The sequence below is a fragment of the Apium graveolens genome, chromosome 11 (genome assembly GCF_009905375.1).
Source record: "Apium graveolens cultivar Ventura chromosome 11, ASM990537v1, whole genome shotgun sequence".
NCBI lineage: Eukaryota > Viridiplantae > Streptophyta > Magnoliopsida > Apiales > Apiaceae > Apium > Apium graveolens.
Window position 1 is genome coordinate 20,282,005 of NC_133657.1, and position 15,609 is coordinate 20,297,613.

Genomic DNA, 15,609 nt, shown 5'->3' on the forward strand with positions numbered 1-15,609 from the left:
AGTTGGAGTGTATAATTGGAGAAAATGATTCAATGTGATGATATGGTGGTGGTTTGATGATAGTGGAATTATCAATTTACCTCTTTATCCCTCTTCTAAAACTAGCAAGGTTTGCATGCAAGGGCAACTTAGGAAATTGACTAGTTAAAGTGAAGTGAGTGGGGTTGGATTTGACAACAATACCCCTCCCTTCAATTGAGTGGATATTTGCATGCAAGGGTATCATGGTAAATAGCAAATTATTAATCTAATTAATCAAATATCCACTCAATTTGATTTTATAAATCTAATTAATCTAATAGAGAAAGAATTTTATAAATAAAAATATAAATCTATAAATCACAAAAATAATACCATAAAATAGTTTAGAATTTTAGATACTTTTTTGAGATCACTTCTAAAATTTTAAAGGAAACAAATTTTATATAAGGAATTTTCCATGAACTAATATCTTTAATAATATATCACAAATTACTCAAATAAAGGCATTTCTTTTCTCAAAAAATTTCCAAATAAACATTTAATTTACAACTCACAGAATATAACCCTTAAGACTCGCAAAAGCACAAAATTGATTCGCTCTCGATATATAAACATATATACACATAATTCAACTAAAAAAATAAAAAAAATATATACCGGTTATAACAATCAAGGCATGGAAATCATCCAGAGATGTCCATGCTCAAATCACTAAAGTTCAAGGAATTGAGTCCTTTTGTGATGCAGCCTGGAAGAAAAGTAGGGAGAAGATGGAATCCAATTTGGTTGAAGGATAGTCTAAAGATGTGGACTCGACGGATGATGAAGATCATCCGTCGGATAATCAAAATGATTATCCATCGAGTGAAAGAGAGCCACATCCGTCGGCTGTGAGTAAACTAGTGAGCAAAGTCAAGCTAGCCAAGCTGAATGAGAAATATGGATCTGTCACCAAGAATTTTGTTCCAGGAGAATCAAGTCAAGTCAAGAAGGAAAAGAAGGTCAATGTTGGTCATCTGTCCATCAAGCAATTGAATGACATATTAGAAAAGATTGAGGTTAAAACAGATACTAAAAAGAAGAACAATAGAAATGGGAAAGTAGGAATTAACAAACATAACAACTACACACCTGATAAATATGCTCCAAGAAAAAATCTGTGTTAAGTGTGGTACTGTTAATCATTTGTCTGTTAATTGCAAAATTGTCATGCCTACTTCCATGACTGTACCTCCTTCTTTTCCCAACATGAATGCCATGCCTGCCATGCTTGCCATGCCTATGAATGCTATGTCTGCTCAGGATATGAATGCACAATTTGCTACTATGCCATTTGCACCTAATCCTTATTATGTTGCATTTAGTATGCCTCAAATGACATTTAGCATGCCTTACTGGAATAACATGTTTGCAAATAGCATGCTTTTTCCTGTTAATCAAAATATGCATGATAATTCTGTTCAAATGGCTGGTTTCAAAGGTCAAACTCAAATGACTATGGATGAATCAGAAATTCTTAACTCTAATGAGTTTAAACCTAAGAAACCAAAGAAGAAAGCTAACAAGGCAGGACCCAAGGAAACTTGGGTACCAAAATCAACTTGATTTGATTTTTGTGTGTGTAGGGAAACAGAAAGAATCTATGGTATCTGGATAGTGGGTGCTCAAGGCACATGACTGGAGATTCTAACCTGCTCACCGGATTCAAGGAAAGAGCTGGCCCAAGTATTACTTTTGGACATGACAACAAGAGTTTTACTGTGGGATATGGCTTGATTTCTACAGATAATGTCATCATTGAAGAGGTTTCCCTAGTGGATGGTTTCAAGCATAATCTGTTGAGTATCGGCCAGCTTTGTGATAAGGGCAACACAGTAACATTCAATTCAGTAGCATGTGTTGTGATAAACAAAAGAAGCAACAAAGTGGTTCTCACTGGAATGAGAAAAGGGAATGTGTATCTAGCTGACTTCAACTCATCAAATGCAGAATCTGTCACTTGTCTTCTCAGTAAAGTAATTCAAGATGAAAGTTGGCTATAACACAAGAAACTTTCCCATCTAAACTTCAAGACCATGAATGAGCTTGTCAAGAAAGAACTGGTTAGAGGTATCCCTCAAGTGAAGTTTACAAATATGGACTGTGTGATGTTTGTCTAAAGGGAAAGCAAATTAAAGCATCATTCAGAAAGAAGCTTGATTCAATAATTGAAGAACCTTTGCAATTGCTACACATGGATTTGTTTAGACCAGTCAATGTGTTGTCCATCTCAAGGAAAAGATTTTTCCTAGTAATTGTGGATGATTTCTCAAAATTCTCTTGGACATATTTCCTAAAGTCTAAAGATGAAGCTAGTAAAATCATCATCAATCACATAAGACAAGTCAACAATCATCCTGATTTTAAAGTAAGAAGAATCAGGAGTGACAATGGAACTGAGTTCAAGAATTCTGTGATGAGATCATTTTGTGAAGAAAATGGGATTATGCATGAGTTTTCTATAGCAAGGGCTCCACAACAAAATGGATTAGTAGAAAGAAAGAACAGATCTCTTATTGAAGCTGCAAGGACAATGCTTGAAGAATCAAAATTACCAACATATTTTTGGGCTGAAGCTGTGAACACTGCCTGCTACACTCAAAATATCTCTTTGGTGAATCAAGAAAAGTGCATGACTCCCAACCAATTGTTCAAGAACAGGAAACCAACTCTAAATTTTCTTCATGTCTTTGGCTGCAAATGTTATATCTTGAAGAATCAAACTGATCAACATGGGAAGTTTGATGCTAAAGCTGATGAAGGAATTTTTGTTGGATATGTTGTGGGAAAATCATATAGGGTCTACAATCTAAGAACCAACATTGTTGTGGAATTAATACATGTTATGTTTGATGACAAAAAGATTGAAGGACTGCAAGATGGAGATTTCCATGAGAGCTTCAAGTTTGATAATGTGAAGATGGTTAGTGACGACAGTGATGATGAGAGTGATCAAGAAATAATCACTAAGGATAATGCAGAAAAATCTATAACAAATGAAGCTCATAACTCAACATCCATTGAGTTACAAAATGCTTCATCCGTCGGGAGACAATCTGCCTTATCCGTCGGGAGATAATCAGCCTCATCCGTCAGGACACAAAGTGAATCATCCGTCGGGTCATTAAGAGAAGCTGAAAGTCAAGGTAGATCACTCACAAAAAGTTCCCCTTTCTTAAATAAAATATTTACAAACTCAGGGGGAGTTTCTCATAATCAAAACTCAGTCACACATCAAGACAACAATGAGGCCTCTTCATCTAGAGCAAATCTACCTCAACAGAGAAAATGGACAAGAGATCACCCCTATGAGCTAATTATTGGTGATGCATCTTCTAGAGTTCAGACAAGGAAAGCAACTCAAGAAGAATGTATGCACACCAGCTTCCTTTTTAAGGAAGAACCAAAGAAGGTAGAAGAAGCTCTGTTGGATCCTGATTGGATTTTAGCTATGCAGGAAGAGCTAAACCAATTTGAAAGGAATAATGTATGGAAGCTGGTACCCAAACCTAAAGGAAAGAATTCAATTGACACCAAGTAGGTATTCAGAAACAAGATGGATGAAAATGGCATAGTTATAAGGAACAAATCTAGATTGGTTTCCAAGGGCTATTGTCAACAAGAAGGAATTGATTTTGATGAGACCTTTGCTCCTGTTGCAAGACGAGAAGCCATCGGAATTTTCGTAGCCTATGCAGCTCATGCCAATTTCAAAGTCTATCAAATGGATATCAAAAGTGCTTTTCTGAATGGAGATTTGGAGTAGGAATTCTATGTTAGTCAGCCTCCTGGTTTTGAAGATCCAAATTTTCCTGATTATGTATACTATCTCCTGAAAGTACTCTATGGATTGAAGCAAGCACCTAGAGCCTGGTATGACACTTTGTCAAAGTTGTTTTTAGAGAATCACTTCACTAGAGGTAATGTAGACAAAACTTTGTTCTTTAGAAATGTCGATGGCTCTAGCATACTTGTTCAAATTTATGTAGATGATATTATATTTGGCTCTACAGTTGAAAAACTTTGCAAAAAATTTGCCAAATTAATGTAATGTAAGTATGAAATGAGCATGATGAGAACTAATTTATTTTCTTAGTTTACAAGTTAAGCAAGTTAGTGATGGAATATTCATTAGTCAAACTAAATACATTTATGATCTTTAAAGAAGTTTGAACTAATGGATTGCACATCTGTAAAAACTCTCATGGCCACTGCAACTAAACTTGAATTAAACACTATAATAACCCCAATTTTTGGGAAATTTTTGAAACCTTTATGAATAGTGTTTTTGCTGAATGAGAAAACTTTTCATGCCACACTATGTAGGGGTTCTGATATGGATATTCTGAGATTTTATGAGTACTCTATATGGTATATGAGTGTATGCAAAGATCGTCAGAATCCAATTCCGAACACTTTGATTTTTCCCGGAAATCCAATAAATACGGAAAGAATTGAGTATAAGGTAACAGGATGTAAAGGATTTAAATTAAAGGATTGTAATAGAGGATCATAAAAAAAAGGAATATAATGTATTAAGAAAGGTTAAGGGAACCTAAGTAATAAGATCCCGGATATGATCCTTCAAACGATAAACGAAAACGAAAGTTAAGCGAACCGTATAACAGATCAGCGGTCATTAGGCAAACAATTAGGAAGTTAATCAAAGGGATTAGAGAGGATGATGTCACCCAACCAATGGGAATAGGACAAGGAGGGAAAGATGACGTCACATCATGACATAGGCATGACATGGGAAGGAAGGAGATGTGGTGGCTTTTTAACCACACAAAATCAAGGGCAAATAGGTAATTAACTAAAACAAACACAAAATCAAACCAACCAAGCCAAGCAAATCACTTTCATCAAAATCAAAAAGAAACCAAGGCATTGTTCTTCTTAGCTCTCGGCTTTTTACTATTGCAAAGGGAGAATAATTCAAAATCAAAGATCCAAGCTTCCTAAATTGGTGAGTTAATTCCCTAATCATCCTTATGCATAGTTAGGGCTATATCATGAGTTTAAGCCATCAATTCCTTCTCAATCTTCTTCATTTAATCAATGAAGAAGACAATGAATAGTGTTTTCAAGTTTTTAACTTGAAATTTTTCTTGATTTCCTTGAAGATCCAAGCATTCCTAAGACTTCTCAAAGCTTCTTAAGGCTTCCTAGCTCCTCCCACAACTTCAAGGAAGGTATATCATCTCCAAACCCTAGATTCCTATGTATTATAAGATGATTTTGATTAGTAGGGTGATATTGTAGCTTAATGTTTGTGATTTAGAGTTTGGGATTGAAATGGTATTGAAATGGAATGGTAAATGTTGTTGTTTTGGTTAAAAGATTGTAGTATAGTTAAATTCAAGCTTAGGCATGAGTATGAATGTTAAAATTGAATTGGTTGGGGCTGATATGAGGTGATAAGGATGGATGTTGGTTGTATGTTTGATTTGAGGTTGAATTGGGTTGGTTTTGAATGGATTTAAATTGGGAAATCGCGTAAACATAGCCGTCGTAACGTCCGATTTTCTTTAGACTGTTTTTGTGCATAACATTAGGACCCGAGAACCCCCTGCTAGATTATGATCATTACCATTTTTAGATAGCTCATGTTACGAGCTTCGTTTTGATATGTAGTTCGTTCGATTCCGATGCACGGTTTAGGAGAAACGACCGTTTGAAGTAACGACGTTTCGCGAACGAAACTTTTCCCCTCGCCTTACTTTGAAACATAGGTTAAAGACCAAAAAGGGTTAATTAATGTATGAAACATTTATGGTAAGTGTGTTAGGCAGTTGGTAAGACACTCGCGAAGGAATTGCCTTAAAACTCGTAAAGGTTAAATTATTAAAAATGGTGGAGCCGAGGGTACTCGAGTGACTTAAGAGAATCAGTAAGCACAAAACGAGCGTTAGAGTCTGAGTTGGTTAGAGTATAGATTTACAAGTGACTTTGGTTTAATTCCAACTTACTTGTTGCTTATTGGTTACCAGACTCGTCTCGATCCATTCGTAACCCCCAGTCGCTCAGGCAAGTTTTCTACCCGTTATAACTGTTGTTGTGATGTATATATGTATATGCATTATCTTGCGATAGATGCATGTTGGTTAATTAGCAAATGTTGCAATATATTGAAGCATGCTGCTATGGTATATATATATGCATGCCTGTTTCGTATTCTTTCCATATATATCTGTTGATTCAGTTGATAATACTTATGCTAGAGAATAGCGGTAATTTGCATATACCCTTAGTATAGGGACCCAAAGGTGAAAACGTTTTCTAAAACCGGGAGTCGAGGATCCCGAGTAGATTTTGTATAAATATATATATATATATATTTTTATATATATATATGGTTATAGTTTTCCAAACTATTAATCGAATGAGGTTTATTCGATAACTTTTATTTTATTAATTGAATACTATTTTGAATATTCATCGGAGGACTTATGACTCCTTTTATTGTATTAATTGAATATTATTTGAATATTCATTTGAGGATGTATGACTCCTTTATTTTTATTTTATGAATATTATTTATAATATTCATTCGAGGTATTATGACTCCACTTATTACTGCAATATATTCTTTATTTTATTAAAGAATAAGGTGTCAATAATCAAACTTATTTTCGATTATTCAAATAAAGATAGTACTTTCATATAAGTATATCTTTGGTTATTTAATATCCATTTCAAGTATAAGTTTTAATACTTCTACTTCAATTATTTTTATAAAGATTATTCTTTATGGGAATATTATTTAAATAATAATATTCAGACATTTTCTAAATATACTGGGGACTGATTTACTTCATTAAATCAGCTTTACTCCAAACACTCTTAAAGTGTTTTCGAGTCTTCAAAATGATTTTTAAAAGTTAGAGCGGATCCCAAAACTCATTTTTATATTTAAGATCTTCCTTTTTAAGGGGATTTAAATACTCGCTCAAAACCTGAGGGATCCGGCTCTGTGGTGTACTTTATATTCGCAACAAGGTTGCAGTTTTGGTAAATGAATTGATTACTTACCCAACGTTCGGGAAGTAAGTCCATCTATCGAGTCGGCATAAGCAACATGGGCTCAGTGGGCGTCCATGATAGTGTAAGTGGCTCAGTGGGAGTCCATCAAATGCATAAGTGGCTGAGTGGCAGTCCAGCATAAGGTCCTATTTCGACCAGGGTGATGACCAGTGGGGAATTCGTCCATCTACTAGTAGAAAAGGTTACTTATGGGGTATCTTTGCCTGATCAGCAAGATATCTGGTTTATGCCAAAATTCTTTTCCCTTCCAAAATTCATTGGATGTTTCAAACTCTGTTCATACTTCACATGACAGAGGTTTTCAGGAAATGTATAAAGGAAGATGTATATGTGGATATATATATATATATATATCAGAACTTAATGAAGTATATCATAACTTCATTTCCTTTAATAATATTTTAAAGATTTAATCTATTCAAATCTTGTCTTGTAGTCTCATCTATGTGATGAACTGTTGAAAGCTCATTATACTTTGAACAATGGTAGTTCAAGTAGCCTTATAAATGATATAAGTGTAGTGAAGTATTTGGTAACTTCATCTTTTAAACTTATATCTAGTTAATAATTGTCTTATGAATGACAAAGATTTTCAGAAAAGCGTTGAGACAAGGTTAGATACATGAGATCACCTTGCAACGATATTTTTTATACAGTTATACACTAAAACTCTGTGTGTATTATGCATGGAAGAGGACTTCCCATATTTTGAAAAGTATATATGTATATATACTGAATATTTTGCGACTTCATCGCATTAAGATATTAAACTTGGTTCATTTCTTTTGACCAAGACTTTCATGAGTACTATGAGAAGGCTCATATACTGTAAATCATTATACATATTATTTTGGTGGGCTTGCTGCTCACCCTTGCTTTCTTCTTTCATCACACAACAACAGATAGAAAAGATGAACAGGACTAAGCTCCCAATTCGCAGGCGGATAGGAAACATTCCGCAGTTTCCTGTAGGCGTGGATGTCGCTGTAGCTGAGGTAGGAACTACCAATAGGATAGGTTTTTAACTTATGATGTACCAGACTTATGTATAATTATGAATTATAATAATGGCAAAGAAATGTAAATTTATTCAGAAACCTTTTTAGGGTGTATTGACATATAATTGTGGAATAAAACGATTTGTGTTATTTTTTTGAGTATTCATCTCTGAGACTATAACTTGTGGTGTGTGTGTGTACATTGTGGGGTCACAGTAAAGAGTAGTTGATTGTTTAATAAGATTGGGTGTTGTTAAGGGAAGTGGAACTCGTGACAACCCGGATCCCCGACCCCGGATTTGGGGGTGTTACAGAAATGGTATCAGAGCTAAGCGTTATAAACCTCAGAGATGATGTGACGTAAAGATAATAAGTTCACTAAGATAATAAGAACTCTTGCCAAGTTCATAGTCGGGCTACCTAACGTAGTACTGACAGTTAAAACCCTTACGGGAACCCTTATAAGTATCGTGATAGTAACATAGTTCGTTCTCGTATAGGGCAGCGGGGCACCGAACCCTGAGGTTCAGGAGCATCAGCATGAGGATGTTTTATTACAAGTTGGAGATCAAATTGTGAATCCGATAGAGTACCCCAATGAGGGACCGCATGAGGTTCAGATTGAGAATGTTGTGGTTGAGGATGTTATTCCAGAAAGGATTGTGGCTGAGGAGGATCTCATGGAGGATCCTGATGAGAATGAAGAGAGGACCGCTGAGGAATTGATGACCGTAGTCAGGGCGACTACCAGAGCAAGAATGGCCGCGAGGGTGGCACTAGAGGATGAAGAGTTACCAAGGGCACAAAGGTTAATGAGGGCAGAAGGAGTGGGGCCTTCCACGACACCAATTATACCAGTATCAGACCCTCTTCCAGAGGTTTCTGTAGACATCCATGAGGTTCCACCAATTCCTGTTCCCTCCCCTGTACAGAGCCCAGCACATACTGAGGAAATGCCACCTTTATCTCCTGCACCATTGTCACCTGATACCGTGCTTGGTTATCCGTTTGGATCTCCTGGGACTGCACCACCTGCACCCCATGGACTGCTAGATGCTACCACTCAGGCTTCTCTTATCGCTGATTATCATATGACTTTGGGTGGCCTGTCAGAGGCTCGGAATGTTAGGAGTGATCTGTTGGATCGACTTACTGCACCAAGGATTGAGGGTGGGATACTTCCGGCAGGATTAGCGTATAGCATGGAAAGGATTGAGGCTACCACCTGTGTTACAGTTAGAGGCCATCTTGAGGGTCAGGTTGATCCAGCTCTACTTGCGACTATCTTAGACCTCATCACCTCTGTGATGGAGCAGGTTAGGGATGTCGTGCGTGCTCGCATCTCTTAATCCATGGTAGTGTGCAGAGCCAGAGCAATCAAACAAGGGTTTCATGTAGCACCGCTTTTGGAGGATTAGCCTAAGTTACGGATGATTAGTTTTAATGACTAGATGATTATCTATGATAATACCTTCGGGATAGAAGCGATCAGATCAAATGATGTAATTCTCTTTAATGTGTTCAGGTGTTGTACCCTCGAACAAATGGTTATGTATATATTCATTAATTTCAGTTCAAATCAGTTTGTTGTGATAAGATCACATTGTTAATTGCTCTATTAACACTTAAGAGAGTGTCATGAAGTTTATAGAACTTGAGAATTCATAATTCGCAATCGTGCAAGGACTGAACGAGGGAAAGACTTAAGCAAAGTAAGTAAGACTAATACCCAGAGATTCTCAAAAAAAATTTCCAAGTAATATGCCCCCACAAGGAATAAGATTAGGGGCAAACCTTGAAGGTGATAATCAGGGAGGTCGCAATTAAGATATAAAGAACCCGGAATATAATAAAGTGGAAAATGAAGATTTAAATTAAAAGATGACCCCAATTATGGGGAGTAGGAAGAAATATTTAGACTAAGAAAGCAAAAGTCGAGCGAGATAAGGAGACCCGAGACGGTACTCCGATACAAAAATTCATGGACCTGTCTAAACAGAACTTATATTTTATTCCCAACCACCACCTTGAGGAAACAATGTGGTGTGAAATTCTTTCAGGACCTTTAAGTCGCTAAGCTCTCAGAGTTCCAAAGAACAAGCTGACCCAGTCGAGGCAAGAGCCTGGCTAAAGGAAATATAGGAATCATTTGAGATTCTAAATGATTGACGAACCACAAAAGACTGTTTTTGTCACTTACCCTCCTAAGAGAGAGACCACCCGCTGGTGAAAGACCAAGAAAGGCACGGAGCCAGAGGTTAGAATAAACTGATTTAAGTTCAGTCAATTGTTTTCGGGAAAGTAATTCCCAAAGATAAGGAGATAGTGTAAAAGCTTTGGAGCTAGAACAAAAGTGGATGAGTATGATGAATTATGAATCTAAGTTGTAAAAGTTATCAAGATTCGTTCTGAGAACACGAATCCAGAATGACGGGATGTTTGAAATCAATACTTATGTTGTGTTATTTCATGAAATAATGATAAGAGAAAGGAAAATAAAAAGAAACTGAAGTGGAAAGGAATATAAAGGCAATAGAGTTTGAGGAATGATAAGGCAGTCGGGTATGAGGAAACCCTAAAGACTCGTAGCAATAGAAATAGAAAAGTATGTAATCGTCAGGATGAGGGTGATTCACCATGAGTTAAAGTTGATGATTGAAGGAATAAGAGATACACATATTTTATCCCCTGTAAGTTGGGGGGATTCAAGGAAACCTTTAAATAGTTAGAAGGATAAATAATAAGACGCGGATAGACTAAGGAGACAAAAAAGTAAGAAAGTAGGAAATTTGGATGAAGGAAGTGACCTTCAATAATGTGAAATGTAAGACCGGTGGCTCGATACCCAGAAAGGGAGACGCCAGGTATGAGAGGTATCCCAACATTGAGATGACTGTTGAGATAAACAACAAAAGTAAATAAGGAATTATTAAGAAGAAGTTCACGTTGAACATGACCAATATCTTCCAGAACATCCATGTTATCATTACCAAATCAGGAAAGAAAAGCGGATGACCATTGTTATCTTTTGGAGGCCATATGGATTGACCTCAATTTGAGTAAGGATGCTATTATGAAGTTAGGTATAGACTATCGAGGTGGGAATGATGAATAAGATAATCTATCAAGGATATATGACTTGATTTATCCATGGATGGATGCAGGTACCTTTTAAAGGTGGAATTAAGGATAGAACATCGGTAACTTAAAATGAATCCTAGGGGAATGCATAATGGTTGGCATTTCACCCTTAATAGGGACAGTATGAGTTTTGACAGTATGATTTGGAAAGGGTTAAGGTAACAACAACCTTTAAGAATCAGTGGAGAAATTTTTCAGAAGTATATAGACAATGGTTCTAGTAATAGTAAATGGTATTTTGATATGCCCTGTATCTAGGGAATACGGGAGGAACGATTGAAGGATAACCTTAGAGGTTTTACAAGGAGAAAGGTAATATTCAAAATTCTCAAGATAGAAATGTTGATAAAGGAAATATGACGTAATTATAATGTTGCCAAGTGGGGCACGTGTTAAACCACGAGAAAGTATGGATCGAACCAGTAATGGTCGAAATTGTTCAGGGCAATTAGGACTTAAGATAAAAGATGTTCTAATTATGATTGAGAGTCAGTCATGACAGTGATTAACCTCTAAAGACTGAGGGGATAACTTATGGAAAAATGGTAATTTTTTTTTACTCATCAGATTTTAAGGAAAGCATTTTCACATAAGCTGTGATTGAAATAAGGTAGAAAATTTATTTGGAGGTGGTTAAAATGACATTGACTGTAAGGAAATTTTACTATCAGGAAAGGCCAAAGAGGTGGCCGACACTTTAAAGGTAAGAGGATAATTATAGGCGCTTGTGCCAAAGGAATACAGTGATGATGGTTAAAGCTATGAAGGTTGTATTATGGTTTGGAAGATTGACATTCCTTCTGATGACTGTGCAATACCCAACCGTAATAGTAGTTCGGTAAAGGTTTAATTCGTGTAATCGCCAGGAGCGGGCTATCGATCTCATAAGGTACTATCTTGAGAATAATCCAAGACCATGTTTCAAAAAGGACGAAACGAACCTTTGAGTTAAGTCTTCTATTTAAGGCATATGATTAAGAATGGTATTAACCTGCTATCGTTGCTTTAACTGAAACTCTTCTGCAATTTTATCTACTTCATGTCATGAAAGTACGTCAAGTTCAGGAGTGTTCTTCATGAATCATGAACGGTGATCATGTTACCTCCTTAGGAGAATTAGATACGAGATGTATGGACTCCGTATGGTTAGATATTAAGATTTCATGGAAAGTGAATGATGACAGTAGGTCAGTGGTGGACCATAGTAAGGCAGCAATGATTCTGCGAGTAATGAGCTGATTACAACCATGAGAGTTGTATTGGAATGGATGTTGAGATTAAGTACCACTAATCGGGTCGTGGTAGTGTATAAGTTATCATTGATAGACTAATTAAGTAGAGTATCTACCTATTGAATATTTACTCCTTCTTATCAATAGAGAGTCGTATTACTATATGAGGAAGGTTGCGGTGCGAGCATAGAATCATAGTAACGATGATATATAGAATGAGATCCCAGATTCGATTTTTGATGTCGAGGGAGTTTCAAAGGTAATTGTGTATAAGCTCAAGGAAGAGCATGGGCCCATAGAATGATGGACGGGATAACGAAAATATTTAGGCATGTGAAATACGATGCTATAATATTCGATGTTGATATAAATACATATATGTTTTGTTCTCCTATGACAAACCTCTATAGTTCAGAGGTAGATTCCAAGCCAGATATTTTATGGCAATATTTTTTTACATATATATACAATTCTCTTCAGTTCGCTCTTTTCTCTTCTTTTCATTTCATGTAAGCTGAGAAGAAGAACCCTTCCAGAAGGGGAGGTATTGCCGAATGACTATCTATCTGTGTGATAGAAGCCTAGTAGGATACCATCTATTGTTTAATTGCTTGTCAAGTACTAAAGGCTGGCCACCTTCTGTACTAACTATGCAATATAACAAGTGTTCATGATCATAGTGATCTCTCAACAAATTCCTTTACTTCTATATGATTGATCAAGCTTCCAAAGATAGAAGCAGCTGAAAAAGGAGTAGTAAAGTTATGGTGGTATTCAGAATGGAAACACGTTCGTGATACTAAGGTTGACGTGGTTATTAAAAGGTTATAGAATGCTAACGAGCAAAAGTGTAACCAGTATAATATTATGTACGGAAGAGAGTAACGACTACGAACTGGAAAAGGATGGGTAGTGAGAAGCAAAAGATATAATGCTAGAAGCTATGACGAGAGCCGGTGCAATAGACTTGAAAGAATTTGGAATGATCACTTAACGCAGATTAAGCTATCTCACGATAATCGATCGTATGTTAGTATCGAGGTATCTCCTTATGAGATCCTTGAGGGAAGACAATGTCGATCTCCCTTATGTTAGGATGAAGTTGTAGAGCGCAAGATGCTCGGACCCGCAGTAGTCCAAAGGACCAAGGATATAATAGATCTAATCAGAGGACGGCTGGTAGTAGCCCAAGATAGACATAAGAAGTATGTTGAATTGACATGAAAGGACAAAGAATAGGAAGTAGGGGACCTAGTGTTGTTATAGGTATTCCCTTGGAAAGGAAGGATGAGGTTCGGGAAAAAAAAATGAAAGCTAAGTCCACGAATTGTTGGACCCTTGGATATATTAAGACATATTGGGAAGTTAGCATACGAGCTAGCCCTACCCCCGAACCTGTAGTAATTTCATAACGTGTTCCACGTATCAATGTTAAAGAAGTGTAATTCGGATGCCAGACAAATAGGGGCATAGGAGCGCATAGACATGCAACCAGACGTAACCTATATGGAGCAACCAGGAAGGGTATAGATTAAGAAGGAACGAGTGCTTAGGAGAAGGGTTATCAAACTAGTAAGAGTTTGATGGTAGAACCACAATGTGGGAAAATTGACTTGAGAGTTAGAAAGTGCAATACTAAGAAAGTATCCCTATTCATTTCTATCTGATTCCGGGACGGAATCCTTTTAAGGAGGGGAGACTGTAATAACCCCAATTTTTGGGAAATTTTTGAAACCTTTATGAATAGTGTTTTTGCTGAATGAGAAAACTTTTCATGCCACACTATGTAGGGGTTCTGATATGGATATTCTGAGATTTTATGAGTACTCTATATGGTATATGAGTGTATGCAAAGATCGTCAGAATCCAATTCCGAACACTTTGATTTTTCCCGGAAATCCAATAAATACGGAAAGAATTGAGTATAAGGTAACAGGATGTAAAGGATTTAAATTAAAGGATTGTAATAGAGGATCATAAAAAAAAGGAATATAATGTATTAAGAAAGGTTAAGGGAACCTAAGTAATAAGATCCCGGATATGATCCTTCAAACGATAAACGAAAACGAAAGTTAAGCGAACCGTATAACAGATCAGCGGTCATTAGGCAAACAATTAGGAAGTTAATCAAAGGGATTAGAGAGGATGATGTCACCCAACCAATGGGAAGAGGACAAGGAGGGAAAGATGACGTCACATCATGACATAGGCATGACATGGGAAGGAAGGAGATGTGGTGGCTTTTTAACCACACAAAATCAAGGGCAAATAGGTAATTAACTAAAACAAACACAAAATCAAACCAACCAAGCCAAGCAAATCACTTTCATCAAAATCAAAAAGAAACCAAGGCATTGTTCTTCTTAGCTCTCGGCTTTTTACTATTGCAAAGGGAGAAAAATTCAAAATCAAAGATCCAAGCTTCCTAAATTGGTGAGTTAATTCCCTAATCATCCGTATGCATAGTTAGGGCTATATCATGAGTTTAAGCCATCAATTCCTTCTCAATCTTCTTCATTTAATCAATGAAGAAGACAATGAATAGTGTTTTCAAGTTTTTAACTTGAAATTTTTCTTGATTTCCTTGAAGATCCAAGCATTCCTAAGACTTCTCAAAGCTTCTTAAGGCTTCCTAGCTCCTCCCACCACTTCAAGGAAGGTATATCATCTCCAAACCCTAGATTCCTATGTATTATAAGATGATTTTGATTAGTAGGGTGATATTGTAGCTTAATGTTTGTGATTTAGAGTTTGGGATTGAAATGGTATTAAAATGGAATGGTAAATGTTGTTGTTTTGGTTAAAAGATTGTAGTATAGTTAAATTCAAGCTTAGGCATGAGTATGAATGTTAAAATTGAATTGGTTGGGGCTGATATGAGGTGATAAGGATGGATGTTGGTTGTATGTTTGATTTGAGGTTGAATTGGGTTGGTTTTGAATGGTTTTAAATTGGGAAATCGCGTAAACATAGCCGTTGTAACGTCCGATTTTCTTTAGACTGTTTTTGTGCATAACATTAGGACCCGAGAACCCCCTGCTAGATTATGATCATTGCCATGTTTAGATAGCTCATGTTATGAGCTTCGTTTTGATATGTAGTTCGTTCGATTCCGATGCACGGTTTAGGAGAAACGACCGTTTCAAGTAACGGCGTTTCGCGAATGAAAC